The following is a 23,316-nucleotide window of genomic DNA, read 5'->3' as shown; positions in this document are numbered from 1 at the left end:
ACCTTCTTTTCAACCCCCGGGGCGTGAAGCGAACGTCTACAGCCTGTCATAAGCGGGTAACTGGCGGGAAACCCTCTTATGCTACCTTGGCATCAAGGCTGCCAGAACCGAGGCCCTCGCTAAGCTTTCGCATGATAATAGGTTTGTAAATGAGGGGCTCGTTAGAAAATAGAGGAAGAAATGCCGGCAGTCTACAACACCAAAGAAGGCATAGGGGAATGGTTATAATATTTTTTACCGTTAGTGACGTTACATTATTATTTATTATTATTAATTACGTGAGAAAGAAAGAAAGAAAAACACGCGCCCAGAGTGGGGACCGAACCCACGCCTTTCGATTAGATCTCGAATGCCTTACCAATTCGGCTATCTGGGCGACTGTGTTCCGCTTCACTTTCTGTGGTATTTATATATACTACAACTGTATCTGATGCTTGAGGGTGGTAGCCAGCGCGACTCAGACTACATGAGAAGTGGACCTTCTTTTCAACCCCCGGGGTGTGACACGAACGTCTACAGCCTGTCATAAGCGGGTAACTGGCGGGAAACCCTCTTATGCTACCTTGGCATCAAGGCTGCCAGAACCGAGGCCCTCGCTAAGCTTTCGCATGATAATAGGGTTTGTAAATAAGGGGCTCGTTAGAAAATACAGGAAGAAATGCCGGCAGTCTACAACACCAAAGAAGGCATAGGGGAATGGTTAGAATATTTTTTACCGTTAGTGGCGTTACATTATTATTTAATATTATTATTACGTGAGAAAGAAAGAAAAAAAAAACACGCGCCTAGAGTGGGGCCCGAACCCACGCCTTTCGATTAGAACTCGATTGCCTTACCAATTCGGCTATCTGGGCGGCTGTGTTCCGCTTCACTTTCTGTGATATTTATATATACTACAACAGTATCTGACGCTTGCGGGTGGTAGCCAGCGCCACTCAGACTACACGGGGAGAAGGGGACCTTCTTTTCAACCCCCGGGGCATGAAGCGAACGTCTACAGCCTGTCATAGGCGGGTAACTGGCGGGAAACCCTCTTATGCTACCTTGGCATCAAGGCTGCCAGAACCGAGGCCCTCGCTAAGCTTTCGCTTTATGATCGGGATTGTGAATGAGGGGCTCGTTAGAAAATACTGGAAGAATTGCCGGCAGTCTACAACACCAAAGAAGGCATAGGGGAATGGTTAGAATATTTTTTACTGTTAGTGACGTTACATTATTATTTATTATTATTAATTACGTGAGAAAGAAAGACAGAAAAACACGCGCCCAGAGTGGGGACCGAACCCACGCCTTTCGATTAGATCTCGAATGCCTTACCAATTTGGCTATCTGGGCGACTGTGTTCCGCTTCACTTTCTGGGGTATTTATATACACTACAACTGTATCTGACGCTTGAGGGTGGTAGCCAGCGCCACTCAGACTACACGGGGAGAAGGGGACCTTTTTTTTCAAACCCCGGGGCGTGAAGCGAACGTCTACAGCCTGTCATAAGCTGGTAACTGGCGGCAAACCCTCTTATGCTACCTTGGCATCAAGTCTGCGAGAACCGAGGCCCTCGCTAAGCTTTCGCATTATAATAGGGTTTGTAAATGAGGGGCTCGTTAGAAAATACTGGAAGAAATGCCGGCAGTCTACAAAACCAGAGAAGGCATAGGGGAATGGTTAGAATATTTTTTACCGTTAGTGACGTTACATTATTATTTATTATTTTAATTACGTGAGAAAGAAAGAAAAACACGCGCCCAGAGTGGGGACCGAACCCACGCCTTTCGATTAGATCTCAAATGCCTTACCAATTCTGCTATCTGGGCGACTATGTTCCGCTTCACTTTCTGGGGTATTTAGATATACTTCAACTGTATCTGACGCTTGAGGGTGGTAGACAGCGCCACTCAGACTACACGGGGAGAAGGGGACCTTCTTTTCAACCCCCGGGGCGTGACGCGAACGTCTACAGCCTGTCATAAGCGGGTAACTGGCAGGAAACCCTCTTATGCTACCTTGGCATCAAGGCTGCCAGAACCGAGGCCCTCGCTAAGCTTTCCCATTATAATAGGGTTTGTAAATAAGGGGCTCGTTAGAAAATACTGGAAGAAATGCCGGCAGTCTACAACACCAAAGAAGGCATAGGGGAATGGTTAGAATATATTTTACCATTAGTGACGTTACATTATTAAGAAAGAAAGAAAAACACGCGCCCAGAGTGGGGACCGAACCCACGCCTTTCGATTACATCTCGAATGCCTTACCAATTCGGCTATCTGGGCGACTGTGTTCCGCTTCACTTTCTGGGGTATTTATATATACTACAACTGTATCTGACGCTTGAGAGTGATAGCCAGCGCCATTCAGACTACACGGGGAGAAGGGGACCTTCTTTTCAACCCCCGGGGCGTGACGCGAACGTCTACACCCTGTCATAAGCGGGTAACTGGCGAGAAACCCTCTTATGCTACCTTGGCATCAAGGCTGCCAGAACCGAGGCCCTCGCTAAGCTTTCGCATGATAATTGGTTTGTAAATGAGGGGCTCGTTAGAAAATACAGGAAGAAATGCCGGCAGTCTACAACACCAAAGAAGGCATAGGGGAATGGTTAGAATATTTTTTACCGTTAGTGACGTTACATTATTATTTATTATTATTAATTACGTGAGAGATAAAGAAAGAAAAACACGCGCCCAGAGTAGGGACCAAACCCACGCCTTTCGATTAGATCTCGAATGCCTTACCAATTCGGCTATCTGGGCGACTGTGTTCCGCTTCACTTTCTGTGGTATTTATATATACTACAACTGTATCTGACGCTTGAGGGTGGTAGCCAGCGCCACTCAGATTACACGGAAAGAAGGGGACCTTCTTTTCAACCCCCGGGGCGTGACGCGAACGTCTACAGCCGGTCATAAGCGGGTAACTGGCAGGAAACCCTCTTATGCTACCTTGGCATCAAGGCTGCCAGAACCGAGGCCCTCGCTAAGCTTTCGCATTATAATCGGGTTTGTAAATGAGGGGCTCGTTAGAAAATACTGGAAGAAATGCCAGCAGTCTACAACACCAAAGAAGACATAGGGGAATGGTTAGAATATTTTTTACCGTTAGTGACGTTACATTATTTTTTTTATTAATAATTACGTGAGAAAGAAAGAAAGAAAAACACGCGCCTAGAGTGGGGACCGAACCCACGCCTTTCGATTAGATCTCGAATGCCTTACCAATTCGGCTATCTGGGCGACTGTGTTCCGCTTCACTTTCTGTGGTATTTATATATACTACAACTGTATCTGAAGCTTGAGGGTGGATAGCCAGCGCCACTCAGACTACACGGGGAGAAGGAGACCTTCTTTTCAACCCCCGGGGCGTGAAGCGAACGTCTACAGCCTGTCATAAGCGGGTAACTGGTGGGAAACCCTATTATGCTACCTTGGCATCAAGGCTGCCAGAACCGAGGCCCTCGCTAAGCTTTCGCATTATAACAGGGTTTGTAAATGAGGGGCTCGTTAGAAAATACTGGAAGAAATGCCGGCAGTCTACAACAATAAAGAAGGCATAGGGGAATGGTTAGAACATTTTCTACCGTTAGTGACGTTACATTATTATTTATTATTATTAATTACGTGAGAAAAAAAGAAAGAAAAACACGCGCCCAGAGTGGGGATCGAACCCACGCCTTTCGATTAGATATCGAATGCCTTACCAATTCGGCTATCTGGGCGACTGTGTTCCGCTTCACTTTCTGGGGTATTTATATATACAACTGTATCTGACGCTTGAGGGTGGTAGCCAGCGCCACTCAGACTACACGGGGAGAAGGGGACCTTCTTTTCCAACCCCCGGGGCGTGACGCGAACGTGTACAGCCTGTCATAAGCAGGTAACTGGCGGGAAACCCTCTTATGCTACCTTGGCATCAAGGCTGCCAGAACCGAGGCCCTCGCTAAGCTTTCGCATGATAATAGGGTTTGTAAATGAGGGGCTCGTTAGAAAATACAGGAAGAAATGCCGGCAGTCTACAACACCAAGGAAGGCATAGGGGAATGGTTAGAATATTTTTTATCGTTAGTGACGTTACATTATCATTTATTATATTAATTACTTGAGAAAGAAAGAAAACACGCGCCCAGAGTGGGGACCGAACCCACGCCTTTCGATTAGACCTCGAATGCCTTACCAATTCGGCTATCTGGGCGACTGTGTTCCGCTTCACTATCTGGGGTATTTATATATACTACAACTGTATCTGACGCTTGAGGGTGGTAGCCAGCGCCACTAAGACTACAAGGGGAGAAGGGGACCTTCTTTTCAACCCCTGGGTCGTGACGCGAACGTCTACAGCCTGTCATAAGCGGGTAACTGCCGGGAAACCCTCTTTTGCTACCTTGGCATCAATGCTGCCAGAACCGAGGCCCTCGCTAAGCTTTCGCATGATAATAGGGTTTGTAAATGAGCTGCTCGTTAGAAAATACAGGAAGAAATGCCGGCAGTCTAACAACAGCAAAGAAGGCATAGGGGAATGGTTAGAATATTTTTACCGTTAGTGACGTTACATTATTATTTATTATTATAATTACGTGAGAAAGAAAGAAAGAAAAACACGCGCCCAGAGTGGGGACCGAACCCACGCCTTTCGATTAGATCTCGAATGCCTTACCAATTCGGCTATCTGGGCGACTGTGTTCCACTTCACTTTCTGTGGTATTTATATATACTACAACTGTATCTGACGCTTGAGGGTGGTAGCCCGTGCCACTCAGACTACACGGGGAGAAAGGGACCTTCTTTTCAACCCCCGGGGCGTGAAGCGAACGTCTACAGCCTGTCATAAGCGGGTAACTGGCGGGAAACCCTCTTATGCTACCTTGGCATCAAGGCTGCCAGAACCGAGGCCCTCGCTAAGCTTTCGCATTATATTAGGGTTTGTAAATGAGGGGCTCGTTAGAAAATACTGGAAGAAATGCCGGCAGTCTACAACACCAAAGAAGGCATAGGGGAATGGTTAGAATATTTTTTACCGTTAGTGACGTTACATTATTTTTTATTATTAATAATTACGTGAGAAAGAAAGAAAGAAAAAAACGCGCCTAGAGTGGGGACCGAACCCACGCCTTTCGATTAGATCTCGAATGCCTTACCTATTCGGCTATCTGGGCGACTGTGTTCCGCTTCACTTTCTGTGGTATTTATATATACTACAACTGTATCTGAAGCTTGAGGGTGGTAGCCAGCGCCACTCAGACTACACGGGGAGAAGGGGACCTTCTTTTCAACCCCCGGGGCGTGAAGCGAACGTCTACAGCCTGTCATAAGCGGGTAACTGGCGGGAAACCCTCTTATGCTACCTTGGCATCAAGGCTGCCAGAACCGAGGCCCTCGCTAAGCTTTCGCATTATATTAGGGTTTGTAAATGAGGGGCTCGTTAGAAAATACTGGAAGAAATGCCAGCAGTCTACAACACCAAAGAAGACATAGGGGAATGGTTAGAATATTTTTTACCGTTAGTGACGTTACATTATTTTTTTTATTAATAATTACGTGAGAAAGAAAGAAAGAAAAGCACGCGCCTAGAGTGGGGACCGAACCCACGCCTTTCGATTAGATCTCGAATGCCTTACCAATTCGGCTATCTGGGCGACTGTGTTCCGCTTCACTTTCTGTGGTATTTATATATACTTCAACTGTATCTGAAGCTTGAGGGTGGTAGCCAGCGCCACTCAGACTACACGGGGAGAAGGGGCCTTCTTTTCAACCCCCGGGGCGTGAGGCGAACGTCTACAGCCTGTCATAAGCGGGTAACTGGTGGGAAACCCTCTTATGCTACCTTGGCATCAAGGCTGCCAGAACCGAGGCCCTCGCTAAGCTTTCGCATTATAACAGGGTTTGTAAATGAGGTGCTCGTTAGAAAATACTGGAAGAAATGCCGGCAGTCTACAACACCAAAGAAGGCATAGGGGAATGGTTAGAACATTTTTTACCGTTAGTGACGTTACATTATTATTTATTATTATTAATTACGTGAGAAAAAAAGAAAGAAAAACACGCGCCCAGAGTGGGGATCGAACCCACGCCTTTCGATTAGATATCGAATGCCTTACCAATTCGGCTATCTGGGCGACTGTGTTCCGCTTCACTTTCTGGGGTATTTATATATACATCTGTATCTGACGCTTGAGGGTGGTAGCCAGCGCCACTCAGACTACACGGGGAGAAGGGGACCTTCTTTTCCAACCCCCGGGGCGTGACGCGAACGTGTACAGCCTGTCATAAGCAGGTAACTGGCGGGAAACCCTCTTATGCTACCTTGGCATCAAGGCTGCCAGAACCGAGGCCCTCGCTAAGCTTTCGCATGATAATAGGGTTTGTAAATGAGGGGCTCGTTAGAAAATACAGGAAGAAATGCCGGCAGTCTACAACACCAAGGAAGGCATAGGGGAATGGTTAGAATATTTTTTATCGTTAGTGACGTTACATTATCATTTATTATATTAATTACTTGAGAAAGAAAGAAAACACGCGCCCAGAGTGGGGACCGAACCTACGCCTTTCGATTAGACCTCGAATGCCTTACCAATTCGGCTATCTGGGCGACTGTGTTCCGCTTCACTATCTGGGGTATTTATATATACTACAACTGTATCTGACGCTTGAGGGTGGTAGCCAGCGCCACTCAGACTACAGGGGGAGAAGGGGACCTTCTTTTCATCCCCGGGGCGTGACGCGAACGTCTACAGCCTGTCATAAGCGGGTAACTGGCGGGAAACCCTCTTATGCTACCTTGGCATCAAGGCTGCCAGAACCGAGGCCCTCGCTAAGCTTTCGCATGATAATAGGGTTTGTAAATGAGGGGCTCGTTAGAAAATACAGGAAGAAATGCCGGCAGTCTAACAACAGCAAAGAAGGCATAGGGGAATGGTTAGAATATTTTTACCGTTAGTGACGTTACATTATTATTTATTATTATAATTACGTGAGAAAGAAAGAAAGAAAAACACGCGCCCAGAGTGGGGACCGAACCCACGCCTTTCGATTAGATCTCGAATGCCTTACCAATTCGGCTATCTGGGCGACTGTGTTCCACTTCACTTTCTGTGGTATTTATATATACTACAACTGTATCTGACGCTTGAGGGTGGTAGCCCGTGCCACTCAGACTACACGGGGAGAAAGGGACCTTCTTTTCAACCCCCGGGGCGTGAAGCGAACGTCTACAGCCTGTCATAAGCAGGTAACTGGCGGGAAACCCTCTTATGCTACCTTGGCATCAAGGCTGCCAGAACCGAGGCCCTCGCTAAGCTTTCGCATTATATTAGGGTTTGTAAATGAGGGGCTCGTTAGAAAATACTGGAAGAAATGCCGGCAGTCTACAACACCAAAGAAGGCATAGGGGAATGGTTAGAATATTTTTTACCGTTAGTGACGTTACATTATTTTTTATTATTAATAATTACGTGAGAAAGAAATAAAGAAAAACACGCGCCTAGAGTGGGGACCGAACCCACGCCTTTCGATTAGATCTCGAATGCCTTACCTATTCGGCTATCTGGGCGACTGTGTTCCGCTTCACTTTCTGTGGTATTTATATATACTACAACTGTATCTGAAGCTTGAGGGTGGTAGCCAGCGCCACTCAGACTACACGGGGAGAAGGGGACCTTCTTTTCAACCCCCGGGGCGTGAAGCGAACGTCTACAGCCTGTCATAAGCGGGTAACTGGCGGGAAACCCTCTTATGCTACCTTGGCATCAAGGCTGCCAGAACCGAGGCCCTCGCTAAGCTTTCGCATTATATTAGGGTTTGTAAATGAGGGGCTCGTTAGAAAATACTGGAAGAAATGCCAGCAGTCTACAACACCAAAGAAGACATAGGGGAATGGTTAGAATATTTTTTACCGTTAGTGACGTTACATTATTTTTTTTATTAATAATTACGTGAGAAAGAAAGAAAGAAAAGCACGCGCCTAGAGTGGGGACCGAACCCACGCCTTTCGATTAGATCTCGAATGCCTTACCAATTCGGCTATCTGGGCGACTGTGTTCCGCTTCACTTTCTGTGGTATTTATATATACTTCAACTGTATCTGAAGCTTGAGGGTGGTAGCCAGCGCCACTCAGACTACACGGGGAGAAGGGGCCTTCTTTTCAACCCCCGGGGCGTGAAGCGAACGTCTACAGCCTGTCATAAGCGGGTAACTGGTGGGAAACCCTCTTATGCTACCTTGGCATCAAGGCTGCCAGAACCGAGGCCCTCGCTAAGCTTTCGCATTATAACAGGGTTTGTAAATGAGGGGCTCGTTAGAAAATACTGGAAGAAATGCCGGCAGTCTACAACACCAAAGAAGGCATAGGGGAATGGTTAGAACATTTTTTACCGTTAGTGACGTTACATTATTATTTATTATTATTAATTACGTGAGAAAAAAAGAAAGAAAAACACGCGCCCAGAGTGGGGATCGAACCCACGCCTTTCGATTAGATATCGAATGCCTTACCAATTCGGCTATCTGGGCGACTGTGTTCCGCTTCACTTTCTGGGGTATTTATATATACAACTGTATCTGACGCTTGAGGGTGGTAGCCAGCGCCACTCAGACTACACGGGGAGAAGGGGACCTTCTTTTCCAACCCCCGGGGCGTGACGCGAACGTGTACAGCCTGTCATAAGCAGGTAACTGGCGGGAAACCCTCTTATGCTACCTTGGCATCAAGGCTGCCAGAACCGAGGCGCTCGCTAAGCTTTCGCATGATAATAGGGTTTGTAAATGAGGGGCTCGTTAGAAAATACAGGAAGAAATGCCGGCAGTCTACAACACCAAGGAAGGCATAGGGGAATGGTTAGAATATTTTTTATCGTTAGTGACGTTACATTATCATTTATTATATTAATTACTTGAGAAAGAAAGAAAACACGCGCCCAGAGTGGGGACCGAACCTACGCCTTTCGATTAGACCTCGAATGCCTTACCAATTCGGCTATCTGGGCGACTGTGTTCCGCTTCACTATCTGGGGTATTTATATATACTACAACTGTATCTGACGCTTGAGGGTGGTAGCCAGCGCCACTCAGACTACACGGGGAGAAGAGGACCTTCTTTTCAACCCCCGGGGCGTGACGCGAACGTCTACAGCCTGTCATAAGCGGGTAACTGGCGGGAAACCCTCTTATGCTACCTTGGCATCAAGGCTGCCAGAACCGAGGCCCTCGCTAAGCTTTCGCATGATAATAGGGTTTGTAAATGAGGGGCTCGTTAGAAAATACAGGAAGACATGCCGGCAGTCTACAACCCCAAAGAAGGCATAGGGTTATGGTTAGAATATTTTTTACCGTTAGTGACGTTACATTATTATTTATTATTAATAATTACGTGAGAAAGAAAGAAAAACACGCGCCCAGAGTGGGGACCGAACCCACGCCTTTCGATTACATCTCGAATGCCTTACCAATTCGGCTATCTGGGCGACTGTGTTCCGCTTCACTTTCTGGGGTATTTATATATTCTACAACTGTATCTGACGCTTGAGAGTGGTAGCCAGCGCCACTAAGACTACAAGGGGAGAAGGGGACCTTCTTTTCAACCCCTGGGTCGTGACGCGAACGTCTACACCCTGTCATAAGCGGGTAACTGCCGGGAAACCCTCTTTTGCTACCTTGGCATCAATGCTGCCAGAACCGAGGCCCTCGCTAAGCTTTCGCATGATAATAGGGTTTGTAAATGAGGGGCTCATTAGAAAATACAGGAAGACATGCCGGCAGTCTACAACACCAAAGAAGGCATAGGGGAATGGTTAGAATATTTTTACCATTAGTGACGTTACATTATTAGGAAGAAAGAAAAACACGTGCCCAGAGTGGGGACCGAACCCACGCCTTTCGATTACATCTCGAATGCCTTACCAATTCGGCTATCTGGGCGACTGTGTTCCGCTTCACTTTCTGGGGTATTTATATATACTACAACTGTGTCTGACGCTTGAGGGTGGTAGCCAGCGCCACTCAGACTACACGGGGAGAAGGGGACCTTCTTTCAACCCCCGGGGCGTGACGCGAACGTCTACAGCCTGTCATAAGCGGGTAACTGGCGGGAAACCTACTTATGCTACCTTGGCATCAAGGCTTTCAGAACCGAGGCCCTCGCTAAGCTTTCGCATGATAATAGGTTTGTAAATGAGGGGCTCGTTAGAAAATACAGGAAGAAATGCCGGCAGTCTACAACACCAAAGAAGGCATAGGGGAATGGTTAGAATATTTTTTACCGTTAGTGACGTTACATTATTATTTATTATTATTAATTACGTGAGAAAGAAAAAGAAAAACACGCGCCCAGAGGGGGACCGAACCCATGCCTTTCGATTACATCTCGAATGCCTTACCCATTCGGCTATCTGGGCGACTGTGTTCCGCTTCACTTTCTAGGGTATTTATATATACTACAACTGTATCTGACGCTTGAGGGTGGTAGCCAGCGCCACTCAGATTACACGGAAAGAAGGGGACCTTCTTTTCAACCCCCGGGGCGTGACGCGAACGTCTACAGCCTGTCATAAGCGGGTAACTGGCAGGAAACCCTCTTATGCTACCTTGGCATCAAGGCTGCCAGAACTGAGGCCCTCGCTAAGCTTTCTCATTATAATAGGGTTTGTAAATGAGGGGCTCGTTAGAAAATACAGGAAGAAATGCCGGCAGTCTACAACACCAAGGAAGGCATAGGGGAATGGTTAGAATATTTTTTACCGTTAGTGACGTTACATTATTATTTAATATTATTAATTACGTGAGAAAGAAAGAAAACACGCACCCAGAGTGGGGACCGAACCCAAGCCTTTCGATTAGACCTCGAATGCCTTACCAATTCGGCTATCTGGGCGACTGTGTTCCGCTTCACTATCTGGGGTATTTATATATACTACAACTGTATCTGACGCTTGAGGGTGGTAGCCAGCGCCACTCAGACAACACGGGGAGAAGACGACCTTCTTTTCATCCCCCGGGGCGTGACGCGGACGTCTACAGCCTGTCATAAGCGGGTAACTGGCGGGAAACCCTCTTATGCTACCTTGGCATCAAGGCTGCCAGAACCGAGGCCCTCGCTAAGCTTTCGCATGATAATAGGGTTTGTAAATGAGGGGCTCGTTAGAAAATACAGGAAGAAATGCCGGCAGTCTAAAAAACCACAGAAGGCATAGGGGAATGGTTAGAATATTTTTTACCGTTAGTGACGTTACATTATTATTTATTATTATTAATTACGTGAGAAAGAAAGAAAAACACGCGCCCAGAGTGGGGACCGAACCCACGCCTTTCGATTAGACCTCGAATGCCGTACCAATTCGGCTATCTGGGCGACTATGTTCCGCTTCACTTTCTGGGGTATTTATATATACTACAACTGTATCTGACGCTTGAGGGTGATAGCCAGCGCCACTCAGACTACACGGGGAGAAGGGGACCTTCTTTGCAACCCCCGGGGCGTGACGCGAACGTCTACACCCTGTCATAAGCGGGTAACTGGCGAGAAACCCTCTTATGCTACCTTGGCATCAAGGCTGCCAGAACCGAGGCCCTCGCTAAGCTTTCGCATGATAATAGGTTTGTAAATGAGGGGCTCGTTAGAAAATACAGGAAGAAATGCCGGCAGTCTACAACACCAAAGAAGGCATAGGGGAATGGTTAGAATATTTTTTACCGTTAGTGACGTTACATTATTATTTATTATTATTAATTACGTGGGAAAGAAAGAAAGAAAAACACGCGCCCAGAGTGGGGACCGATCCCACGCCTTTCGATTAGATCTCGAATGCCTTACCAATTCGGCTATCTGGGCGACTATGTTCCGCTTCGCGTTCTGGGGTATTTAAATATACTACAACTGTATCTGACGCTTGAGGGTGGTAGCCAGCGCCACTCAGACTACAGGGGGAGAAGGGGACCTTCTTTTCATCCCCGGGGCGTGACGCGAACGTCTACAGCCTGTCATAAGCGGGTAACTGGCGGGAAACCCTCTTATGCTACCTTGGCATCAAGGCTGCCAGAACCGAGGCCCTCGCTAAGCTTTCGCATGATAATAGGGTTTGTAAATGAGGGGCTCGTTAGAAAATACAGGAAGAAATGCCGGCAGTCTAACAACAGCAAAGAAGGCATAGGGGAATGGTTAGAATATTTTTACCGTTAGTGACGTTACATTATTATTTATCATTATAATTACGTGAGAAAGAAAGAAAGAAAAACACGCGCCCAGAGTGGGGACCGAACCCACGCCTTTCGATTAGATCTCGAATGCCTTACCAATTCGGCTATCTGGGCGACTGTGTTCCACTTCACTTTCTGTGGTATTTATATATACTACAACTGTATCTGACGCTTGAGGGTGGTAGCCCGTGCCACTCAGACTACACGGGGAGAAAGGGACCTTCTTTTCAACCCCCGGGGCGTGAAGCGAACGTCTACAGCCTGTCATAAGCGGGTAACTGGCGGGAAACCCTCTCATGCTACCTTGGCATCAAGGCTGCCAGAACCGAGGCCCTCGCTAAGCTTTCGCATTATATTAGGGTTTGTAAATGAGGGGCTCGTTAGAAAATACTGGAAGAACTGCCGGCAGTCTACAACACTAAAGAAGGCATAGGGGAATGGTTAGAATATTTTTTACCGTTAGTGACGTTACATTATTTTTTATTATTAATAATTACGTGAGAAAGAAAGAAAGAAAAACACGCGCCTAGAGTGGGGACCGAACCCACGCCTTTCGATTAGATCTCCAATGCCTTACCTATTCGGCTATCTGGGCGACTGTGTTCCGCTTCACTTTCTGTGGTATTTATATATACTACAACTGTATCTGAAGCTTGAGGGTGGTAGCCAGCGCCACTCAGACTACACGGGGAGAAGGGGACCTTCTTTTCAACCCCCGGGGCGTGAAGCGAACGTCTACAGCCTGTCATAAGCGGGTAACTGGCGGGAAACCCTCTTATGCTACCTTGGCATCAAGGCTGCCAGAACCGAGGCCCTCGCTAAGCTTTCGCATTATAACAGGGTTTGTAAATGAGGGGCTCGTTAGAAAATACTGGAAGAAATGCCGGCAGTCTACAACACCAAAGAAGGCATAGGGGAATGGTTACAACATTTTTTACCGTTAGTGACGTTACATTATTATTTATTATTATTAATTACGTGAGAAAAAAAGAAAGAAAAACACGCGCCCAGAGTGGGGACCGAACCCACGCCTTTCGATTAGATATCGAATGCCTTACCAATTCGGCTATCTGGGCGACTGTGTTCCGCTTCACTTTCTGGGGTATTTATATATACAACTGTATCTAACGCTTGAGGGTGGTAGCCAGCGCCACTCAGACTACACGAGAGAAGGGGACCTTCTTTTCCAACCCCCGGGGCGTGACGCGAACGTGTACAGCCTGTCATAAGCGGGTAACTGGCGGGAAACCCTCTTATGCTACCTTGGCATCAAGGCTGCCAGAACCGAGGCCCTCGCTAAGCTTTCGCATGATAATAGGGTTTGTAAATGAGGGGCTCGTTAGAAAATACAGGAAGAAATGCCGGCAGTCTACAACACCAAGGAAGGCATAGGGGAATGGTTAGAATATTTTTTACCGTTAGTGACGTTACATTATCATTTATTATATTAATTACTTGAGAAAGAAAGAAAACACGCGCCCAGAATGGGGACCGAACCCACGCCTTTCGATTAGACCTCGAATGCCTTACCAATTCGGCTATCTGGGCGACTGTGTTCCGCTTCACTATCTGGGGTATTTATATATACTACAACTGTATCTGACGCTTGAGGGTGGTAGCCAGCGCCACTCAGACTACACGGGGAGAAGAGGACCTTCTTTTCAACCCCCGGGGCGTGACGCGAACGTCTACAGCCTGTCATAAGCGGGTAACTGGCGGGAAACCCTCTTATGCTACCTTGGCATCAAGGCTGCCAGAACCGAGGCCCTCGCTAAGCTTTCGCATGATAATAGGGTTTGTAAATGAGGGGCTCGTTAGAAAATACAGGAAGACATGCCGGCAGTCTACAACACCAAAGAAGGCATAGGGGTATGGTTAGAATATTTTTTACCGTTAGGGACGTTACATTATTATTTATTATTAATAATACGTGAGAAAGAAAGAAAGAAAAACACGCGCCCAGAGTGGGGACCGAACCCACGCCTTTCGATTACATCTCGAATGCCTTACCAATTCGGCTATCTGGGCGACTGTGTTCCGCTTCACTTTCTGGGGTATTTATATATTCTACAACTGTATCTGACGCTTGAGAGTGGTAGCCAGCGCCACTAAGACTACAAGGGGAGAAGGGGACCTTCTTTTCAACCCCTGGGGCGTGACGCGAACGTCTACAGCCTGTCATAAGCGGGTAACTGCCGGGAAACCCTCTTTTGCTACCTTGGCATCAATGCTGCCAGAACCGAGGCCCTCGCTAAGCTTTCGCATGATAATAGGGTTTGTAAATGAGGGGCTCGTTAGAAAATACAGGAAGACATGCCGGCAGTCTACAACACCAAAGAAGGCATAGGGGAATGGTTAGAATATTTTTACCATTAGTGACGTTATATTATTAAGAAAGAAAGAAAAACACGTGCCCAGAGTGGGGACCGAACCCACGCCTTTCGATTACATCTCGAATGCCTTACCAATTCGGCTATCTGGGCGACTGTGTTCCGCTTCACTTTCTGGGGTATTTATATATACTACAACTGTGTCTGACGCTTGAGGGTGGGAGCGAGCGCCACTCAGACTACACGGGGAGAAGGGGACCTTCTTTTCAACCCCCGGGGCGTGACGCGAACGTCTACAGCCTGTCATAAGCGGGTAACTGGCGGGAAACCCTCTTATGCTACCTTGGCATCAAGGCTGCCAGAACCGAGGCCCTCGCTAAGCTTTCGCATGATAATAGGGTTTGTAAATGAGGGGCTCGTTAGAAAATACAGGAAGAAATGCCGGCAGTCTACAACACCAAAGAAGGCATAGGGGAATGGTTAGAATATTTTTACCGTTAGTGACGTTACATTATTATTTATTATTATTAATTACGTGAGAAAGAAAGAAAGAAAAAGAAAAACACGCGCCCAGAGTGGGGACCGAACCAACGCCTTTCGATTAGATCTCGAATGCCTTACCAATTCGGCTATCTGGACGACTGTGTTCCGCTTCACTTTCTGGGGTATTTATATATACTACAACTGTATCTGATGCTTGAGGGTGGTAGCCAGCGCCAGTCAGACTTCACGGGGAGAAGGGGACCTTCTTTTCTACCCCCGGGGCCTGACGCGAACGTGTACAGCCTGTCATAAGCGGGTAACTGACGGGAAACCCTCTTATGCTACCTTGGCATCAAGGCTGCCAGAACCGAGGCCCTCGCTAAGCTTTCGCATGATAATAGGGTTTGTAAATGAGGGGCTCGTTAGAAAATACAGGAAGAAATGCCGGCAGTCTACAACACCAAGGAAAGGATAGGGGAATGGTTAGGATATTTTTTACTGTTAGTGACGTTACAATATTATTTATTATTATAATTACGTGAGAAAGAAAGAAAACACGCGCCCAGAGTGGGGACCGAACCCACGCCTTTCGATTAGACCTCGAATGCCTTACCAATTCGGCTATCTTGGCGACTGTGTTCCGCTTCACTATCTGGGGTATTTATATATACTACAACTGTGGGTCACGCTTGAGGGTGGTAGCCAGCGTCACTCAGACTACACGGGGAGAAGAGGACCTTCTTTTCAACCCCCGGGGCGTGACGCGAACGTCTACAGCCTGTCATAAGCGGGTAACTGCCGGGAAACCCTGTTTTGCTACCTTGGCATCAAGGCTGCCAGAACCGAGGCCCTCGCTAAGCTTTCGCATGATAATAGGGTTTGTAAATGAGGGGCTCGTTAGAAAATACTGGAAGAAATGCCGGCAGTGTACAACACCAAAGAAGGCATAGGGGAATGGTTAGAATATTTTTTACCGTTAGTGACGTTACATTATTATTTATTATTATTAATTACGTGAGAAAGAAAGAAAGAAAAACACGCGCCCAGAGTGGGGACCGAACCCACGCCTTTCGATTAGATATCGAATGCCTTACCAATTCGGCTATCTGGGCGACTGTGTTCCGCTTCACTTTCTGGGGTATTTATATATACAACTGTATCTGACGCTTGAGGGTGGTAGCCAGCGCCACTCAGACTACACGGGGAGAAGGGGACCTTCTTTTCCAACCCCCGGGGCGTGACGCGAACGTGTACAGCCTGTCATAAGCGGGTAACTGGCGGGAAACCCTCTTATGCTACCTTGGCATCAAGGCTGCCAGAACCGAGGCCCTCGCTAAGCTTTCGCATGATAATAGGGTTTGTAAATGAGGGGCTCGTTAGAAAATACAGGAAGAAATGCCGGCAGTCTACAACACCAAGGAAGGCATAGGGGAATGGTTAGAATATTTTTTACCGTTAGTGACGTTACATTATCATTTATTATATTAATTACTTGAGAAAGAAAGAAAACACGCGCCCAGAGTGGGGACCGAACCCACGCCTTTCGATTAGACCTCGAATGCCTTACCAATTCGGCTATCTGGGCGACTGTGTTCCGCTTCACTATCTGGGGTATTTATATATACTACAACTGTATCTGACGCTTGAGGGTGGTAGCCAGCGCCACTCAGACTACACGGGGAGAAGAGGACCTTCTTTTCAACCCCCGGGGCGTGACGAGAACGTCTACAGCCTGTCATAAGCGGGTAACTGGCGGGAAACCCTCTTATGCTACCTTGGCATCAAGGCTGCCAGAACCGAGGCCCTCGCTAAGCTTTCGCATGATAATAGGGTTTGTAAATGAGGGGCTCGTTAGAAAATACAGGAAGACATGCCGGCAGTCGACAACACCAAAGAAGGCATAGGGGTATGGTTAGAATATTTTTTACCGTTAGTGACGTTACATTATTATTTATTATTAAGAATACGTGAGAAAGAAAGAAAGAAAAACACGCGCCCAGAGTGGGGATCGAACCCACGCCTTTCGATTACATCTCGAATGCCTTACCAATTCGGCTATCTGGGCGACTGTGTTCCGCTTCACTTTCTGGGGTATTTATATATTCTACAACTGTATCTGACGCTTGAGAGTGGTAGCCAGCGCCACTAAGACTACAAGGGGAGAAGGGGACCTTCTTTTCAACCCCTGGGGCGTGACGCGAACGTCTACAGCCTGTCATAAGCGGGTAACTGCCGGGAAACCCTCTTTTGCTACCTTGGCATCAATGCTGCCAGAACCGAGGCCCTCGCTAAGCTTTCGCATGATAATAGGGTTTGTAAATGAGGGGCTCGTTAGAAAATACAGGAAGACATGCCGGCAGTCTACAACACCAAAGAAGGCATAGGGGAATGGTTAGAATATTTTTACCATTAGTGACGTTATATTATTAAGAAAGAAAGAAAAACACGTGCCCAGAGTGGGGACCGAACCCACGCCTTTCGATTACATCTCGAATGCCTTACCAATTCGGCTATCTGGGCGACTGTGTTCCGCTTCACTTTCTGGGGTATTTATATATACTACAACTGTGTCTGACGCTTGAGGGTGGGAGCCAGCGCCACTCAGACTACACGGGGAGAAGGGGACCTTCTTTTCAACCCCCGGGGCGTGACGCGAACGTCTACAGCCTGTCATAAGCGGGTAACTGGCGGGAAACCCTCTTATGCTACCTTGGCATCAAGGCTGCCAGAACCGAGGCCCTCGCTAAGCTTTCGCATGATAATAGGGTTTGTAAATGAGGGGCTCGTTAGAAAATACAGGAAGAAATGCCGGCAGTCTACAACACCAAGGAAGGCATAGGGGAATGGTTAGAATATTTTTTACCGTTAGTGACGTTACATTATTATTTAATATTATTAATTACGTGAGAAAGAAAGAAAACACGCGCCCAGAGTGGGGACCGAACCCAAGCCTTTCGATTAGACCTCGAATGCCTTACCAATTCGGCTATCTGGGCGACTGTGTTCCGCTTCACTATCTGGGGTATTTATATATACTACAACTGTATCTGACGCTTGAGGGTGGTAGCCAGCGCCACTCAGACTACACGGGGAGAAGACGACCTTCTTTTCAACCCCCGGGGCGTGACGCGGACGTCTACAGCCTGTCATAAGCGGGTAACTGGCGGGAAACCCTCTTATGCTACCTTGGCATCAAGGCTGCCAGAACCGAGGCCCTCGCTAAGCTTTCGCATGATAATAGGGTTTGTAAATGAGGGGCTCGTTACAAAATACAGGAAGAAATGCCGGCAGTCTAAAAAACCACAGAAGGCATAGGGGAATGGTTAGAATATTTTTTACCGTTAGTGACGTTACATTATTATTTATTATTATTAATTACGTGAGAAAGAAAGAAAAACACGCGCCCAGAGTGGGGACCGAACCCACGCCTTTCGATTAGATCTCGAATGCCGTACCAATTCGGCTATCTGGGCGACTATGTTCCGCTTCACTTTCTGGGGTATTTAGATATACTACAACTGTATCTGACTCTTGAGGGTGGTAGCCAGCGCCACTCAGACAACACGGGGAGAAGGGGACCTTCTTTTCAACCCCCGGGGCGTGACGCGAACGTCTACAGCCTGTCATATGTGGGTAACTGGCGGGAAACCCTCTTATGCTACCTTGGCATCAAGGCTGCCAGAACCGAGGCCCTCGCTAAGCTTTCGCATTATAAAAGGTTTGTAAATGAGGGGCTCGTTAGAAAATACTGGAAGAAATGCCGGCAGTCTACAACACCAAAGAAGGCATAGGGGAATGGTTAGAATATTTTTTACCATTAGTGACGTTACAATATTAAGAAAGAAAGAAAAACACGCGCCCAGAGTGGGGACCGAACCCACGCCTTTCGATTACATCTCGAATGCCTTACCAATTCGGCTATCTGAGCGACTGTGTTCCGCTTCACTTTCTGGGGTATTTATATATACTACAACTGTATCTGACGCTTGAGGGTGATAGCCAGCGCCACTCAGACTACACGGGGAGAAGGGGACCTTCTTTGCAACCCCCGGGGCGTGACGCGAACGTCTACACCCTGTCATAAGCGGGTAACTGGCGAGAAACCCTCTTATGCTACCTTGGCATCAAGGCTGCCAGAACCGAGGCCCTCGCTAAGCTTTCGCATGATAATAGGTTTGTAAATGAGGGGCTCGTTAGAAAATACAGGAAGAAATGCCGGCAGTCTACAACACCAAAGAAGGCATAGGGGAATGGTTAGAATATTTTTTACCGTTAGTGACGTTACATTATTATTTATTATTATTAATTACGTGAGAAAGAAAGAAAGAAAAACACGCGCCCAGAGTGGGGACCGATCCCACGCCTTTCGATTAGATCTCGAATGCCTTACCAATTCGGCTATCTGGGCGACTATGTTCCGCTTCGCGTTCTGGGGTATTTAAATATACTACAACTGTATCTGACGCTTGAGGGTGGTAGCCAGCGCCACTCAGACTACAGGGGGAGAAGGGGACCTTCTTTTCAACCCCGGGGCGTGACGCGAACGTCTACAGCCTGTCATAAGCGGGTAACTGGCGGGAAACCCTCTTATGCTACCTTGGCATCAAGGCTGCCAGAACCGAGGCCCTCGCTAAGCTTTCGCATGATAATAGGGTTTGTAAATGAGGGGCTCGTTAGAAAATACAGGAAGAAATGCCGGCAGTCTAACAACAGCAAAGAAGGCATAGGGGAATGGTTAGAATATTTTTACCGTTAGTGATGTTACATTATTATTTATTATTATAATTACGTGAGAAAGAAAGAAAGAAAAACACGCGCCCAGAGTGGGGACCGAACCCACGCCTTTCGATTTGATCTCGAATGCCTTACCAATTCGGCTATCTGGGCGACTGTGTTCCGCTTCACTTTCTGTGGTATTTATATATACTACAACTGTATCTGACGCTTGAGAGTGGTAGCCCGTGCCACTCAGACTACACGGGGAGAAAGGGACCTTCTTTTCAACCCCCGGGGCGTGAAGCGAACGTCTACAGCCTGTCATAAGCGGGTAACTGGCGGGAAACCCTCTTATGCTACCTTGGCATCAAGGCTGCCAGAACCGAGGCCCTCGCTAAGCTTTCGCATTATATTAGGGTTTGTAAATGAGGGGCTCGTTAGAAAATACTGGAAGAAATGCCGGCAGTCTACAACACCAAAGAAGGCATAGGGGAATGGTTAGAATATTTTTTACCGTTAGTGACGTTACATTATTTTTTATTATTAATAATTACGTGAGAAAGAAAGAAAGAAAAACACGCGCCTAGAGTGGGGACCGAACCCACGCCTTTCGATTAGATCTCGAATGCCTTACCTATTCGGCTATCTGGGCGACTGTGTTCCGCTTCACTTTCTGTGGTATTTATATATACTACAACTGTATCTGAAGCTTGAGGGTGGTAGCCAGCGCCACTCAGACTACACGGGGAGAAGGGGACCTTCTTTTCAACCCCCGGGGCGTGAAGCGAACGTCTACAGCCTGTCATAAGCGGGTAACTGGCGGGAAACCCTCTTATGCTACCTTGGCATCAAGGCTGCCAGAACCGAGGCCCTCGCTAAGCTTTCGCATTATAACAGGGTTTGTAAATGAGGGGCTCGTTAGAAAATACTGGAAGAAATGCCGGCAGTCTACAACACCAAAGAAGGCATAGGGGAATGGTTAGAACATTTTTTACCGTTAGTGACGTTACATTATTATTTATTATTATTAATTACGTGAGAAAAAAAGAAAGAAAAACACGCGCCCAGAGTGGGGACCGAACCCACGCCTTTCGATTAGATCTCGAATGCCTTACCAATTCGGCTATCTGGACGACTGTGTTCCGCTTCACTTTCTGGGGTATTTATATATACTACAACTGTATCTGATGCTTGAGGGTGGTAGCCAGCGCCACTCAGACTTCACGGGGAGAAGGGGACCTTCTTTTCTACCCCCGGGGCCTGACGCGAACGTGTACAGCCTGTCATAAGCGGGTAACTGACGGGAAACCCTCTTATGCTACCTTGGCATCAAGGCTGCCAGAACCGAGGCCCTCGCTAAGCTTTCGCATGATAATAGGGTTTGTAAATGAGGGGCTCGTTAGAAAATACAGGAAGAAATGCCGGCAGTCTACAACACCAAGGAAAGGATAGGGGAATGGTTAGGATATTTTTTACTGTTAGTGACGTTACAATATTATTTATTATTATAAATACGTGAGAAAGATAGAAAACACGCGCCCAGAGTGGGGACCGAACCCACACCTTTCGATTAGACCTCGAATGCCTTACCAATTCGGCTATCTTGGCGACTGTGTTCCGCTTCACTATCTGATGTATTTATATATACTACAACTGTGGGTCACGCTTGAGGGTGGTAGCCAGCGTCACTCAGACTACACGGGGAGAAGAGGACCTTCTTTTCAACCCCCGGGGCGTGACGCGAACGTCTACAGCCTGTCATAAGCGGGTAACTGCCGGGAAACCCTGTTTTGCTACCTTGGCATCAAGGCTGCCAGAAGCGAGGCCCTCGCTAAGCTTTCGCATGATAATAGGGTTTGTAAATGAGGGGCTCGTTAGAAAATACTGGAAGAAATGCCGGCAGTGTACAACACCAAAGAAGGCATAGGGGAATGGTTAGAATATTTTTACCGTTAGTGACGTTACATTATTATTTATTATTATTAATTACGTGAGAAAGAAAGAAAGAAAAAGAAAAACACGCGCCCAGAGTGGGGACCGAACCAACGCCTTTCGATTAGATCTCGAATGCCTTACCAATTCGGCTATCTGGACGACTGTGTTCCGCTTCACTTTCTGGGGTATTTATATATACTACAACTGTATCTGATGCTTGAGGGTGGTAGCCAGCGCCAGTCAGACTTCACGGGGAGAAGGGGACCTTCTTTTCTACCCCCGGGGCCTGACGCGAACGTGTACAGCCTGTCATAAGCGGGTAACTGACGGGAAACCCTCTTATGCTACCTTGGCATCAAGGCTGCCAGAACCGAGGCCCTCGCTAAGCTTTCGCATGATAATAGGGTTTGTAAATGAGGGGCTCGTTAGAAAATAAGGAAGAAATGCCGGCAGTCTACAACACCAAGGAAAGGATAGGGGAATGGTTAGGATATTTTTTACTGTTAGTGACGTTACAATATTATTTATTATTATAATTACGTGAGAAAGAAAGAAAACACGCGCCCAGAGTGGGGACCGAACCCACGCCTTTCGATTAGACCTCGAATGCCTTACCAATTCGGCTATCTTGGCGACTGTGTTCCGCTTCACTATCTGGGGTATTTATATATACTACAAGTGTGGGTCACGCTTGAGGGTGGTAGCCAGCGTCACTCAGACTACACGGGGAGAAGAGGACCTTCTTTTCAACCCCCGGGGCGTGACGCGAACGTCTACAGCCTGTCATAAGCGGGTAACTGCCGGGAAACCCTGTTTTGCTACCTTGGCATCAAGGCTGCCAGAACCGAGGCCCTCGCTAAGCTTTCGCATGATAATAGGGTTTGTAAATGAGGGGCTCGTTAGAAAATACTGGAAGAAATGCCGGCAGTGTACAACACCAAAGAAGGCATAGGGGAATGGTTAGAATATTTTTTACCGTTAGTGACGTTACATTATTATTTATTATTATTAATTACGTGAGAAAGAAAGAAAGAAAAACACGCGCCCAGAGTGGGGACCGAACCCACGCCTTTCGATTAGATATCGAATGCCTTACCAATTCGGCTATCTGGGCGACTGTGTTCCGCTTCACTTTCTGGGGTATTTATATATACAACTGTATCTGACGCTTGAGGGTGGTAGCCAGCGCCACTCAGACTACACGGGGAGAAGGGGACCTTCTTTTCCAACCCCCGGGGCGTGACGCGAACGTGTACAGCCTGTCATAAGCGGGTAACTGGCGGGAAACCCTCTTATGCTACCTTGGCATCAAGGCTGCCAGAACCGAGGCCCTCGCTAAGCTTTCGCATGATAATAGGGTTTGTAAATGAGGGGCTCGTTAGAAAATACAGGAAGAAATGCCGGCAGTCTACAACACCAAGGAAGGCATAGGGGAATGGTTAGAATATTTTTTACCGTTAGTGACGTTACATTATCATTTATTATATTAATTACTTGAGAAAGAAAGAAAACACGCGCCCAGAGTGGGGACCGAACCCACGCCTTTCGATTAGACCTCGAATGCCTTACCAATTCGGCTATCTGGGCGACTGTGTTCCGCTTCACTATCTGGGGTATTTATATATACTACAACTGTATCTGACGCTTGAGGGTGGTAGCCAGCGCCACTCAGACTAC

General features: G+C 47.2%; 7 non-coding genes across 7 annotated transcripts; all 7 read right to left on the bottom strand.

Moving 5' to 3' along the window:
* Positions 1-3,638: 3,638 nt before the first annotated feature.
* On the bottom strand, positions 3,639-3,710 carry Trnar-ucu (transfer RNA arginine (anticodon UCU)). The gene has a single exon. It is a non-coding gene; the product is annotated as a tRNA-Arg (tRNA).
* A 2,322-nt stretch (positions 3,711-6,032) lies between these two features.
* Positions 6,033-6,104, bottom strand: Trnar-ucu (transfer RNA arginine (anticodon UCU)). The gene has a single exon. It is a non-coding gene; the product is annotated as a tRNA-Arg (tRNA).
* Positions 6,105-8,425: 2,321 nt separating this feature from the next.
* Positions 8,426-8,497, bottom strand: Trnar-ucu (transfer RNA arginine (anticodon UCU)). The gene has a single exon. It is a non-coding gene; the product is annotated as a tRNA-Arg (tRNA).
* Positions 8,498-13,179: 4,682 nt separating this feature from the next.
* Positions 13,180-13,251, bottom strand: Trnar-ucu (transfer RNA arginine (anticodon UCU)). Its single transcript has one exon. It is a non-coding gene; the product is annotated as a tRNA-Arg (tRNA).
* Positions 13,252-16,028: 2,777 nt separating this feature from the next.
* Positions 16,029-16,100, bottom strand: Trnar-ucu (transfer RNA arginine (anticodon UCU)). The gene has a single exon. It is a non-coding gene; the product is annotated as a tRNA-Arg (tRNA).
* Positions 16,101-16,981: 881 nt separating this feature from the next.
* Trnat-ugu (transfer RNA threonine (anticodon UGU)) lies at positions 16,982-17,053 on the bottom strand. Its single transcript has one exon. It is a non-coding gene; the product is annotated as a tRNA-Thr (tRNA).
* A 5,628-nt stretch (positions 17,054-22,681) lies between these two features.
* On the bottom strand, positions 22,682-22,753 carry Trnar-ucu (transfer RNA arginine (anticodon UCU)). Its single transcript has one exon. It is a non-coding gene; the product is annotated as a tRNA-Arg (tRNA).
* Between the last annotated feature and the right edge of the window lie 563 nt (positions 22,754-23,316).

This window comes from Haemaphysalis longicornis, unplaced genomic scaffold (genome assembly GCF_048455015.1).
Source record: "Haemaphysalis longicornis isolate Haplotype H1 unplaced genomic scaffold, Haemaphysalis longicornis Haplotype H1 scaffold_5, whole genome shotgun sequence".
Lineage (NCBI taxonomy): Eukaryota > Metazoa > Arthropoda > Arachnida > Ixodida > Ixodidae > Haemaphysalis > Haemaphysalis longicornis.
Note: the sequence above shows the minus strand (reverse complement) of the source record. Positions and strands in the feature narration are given on the sequence as shown.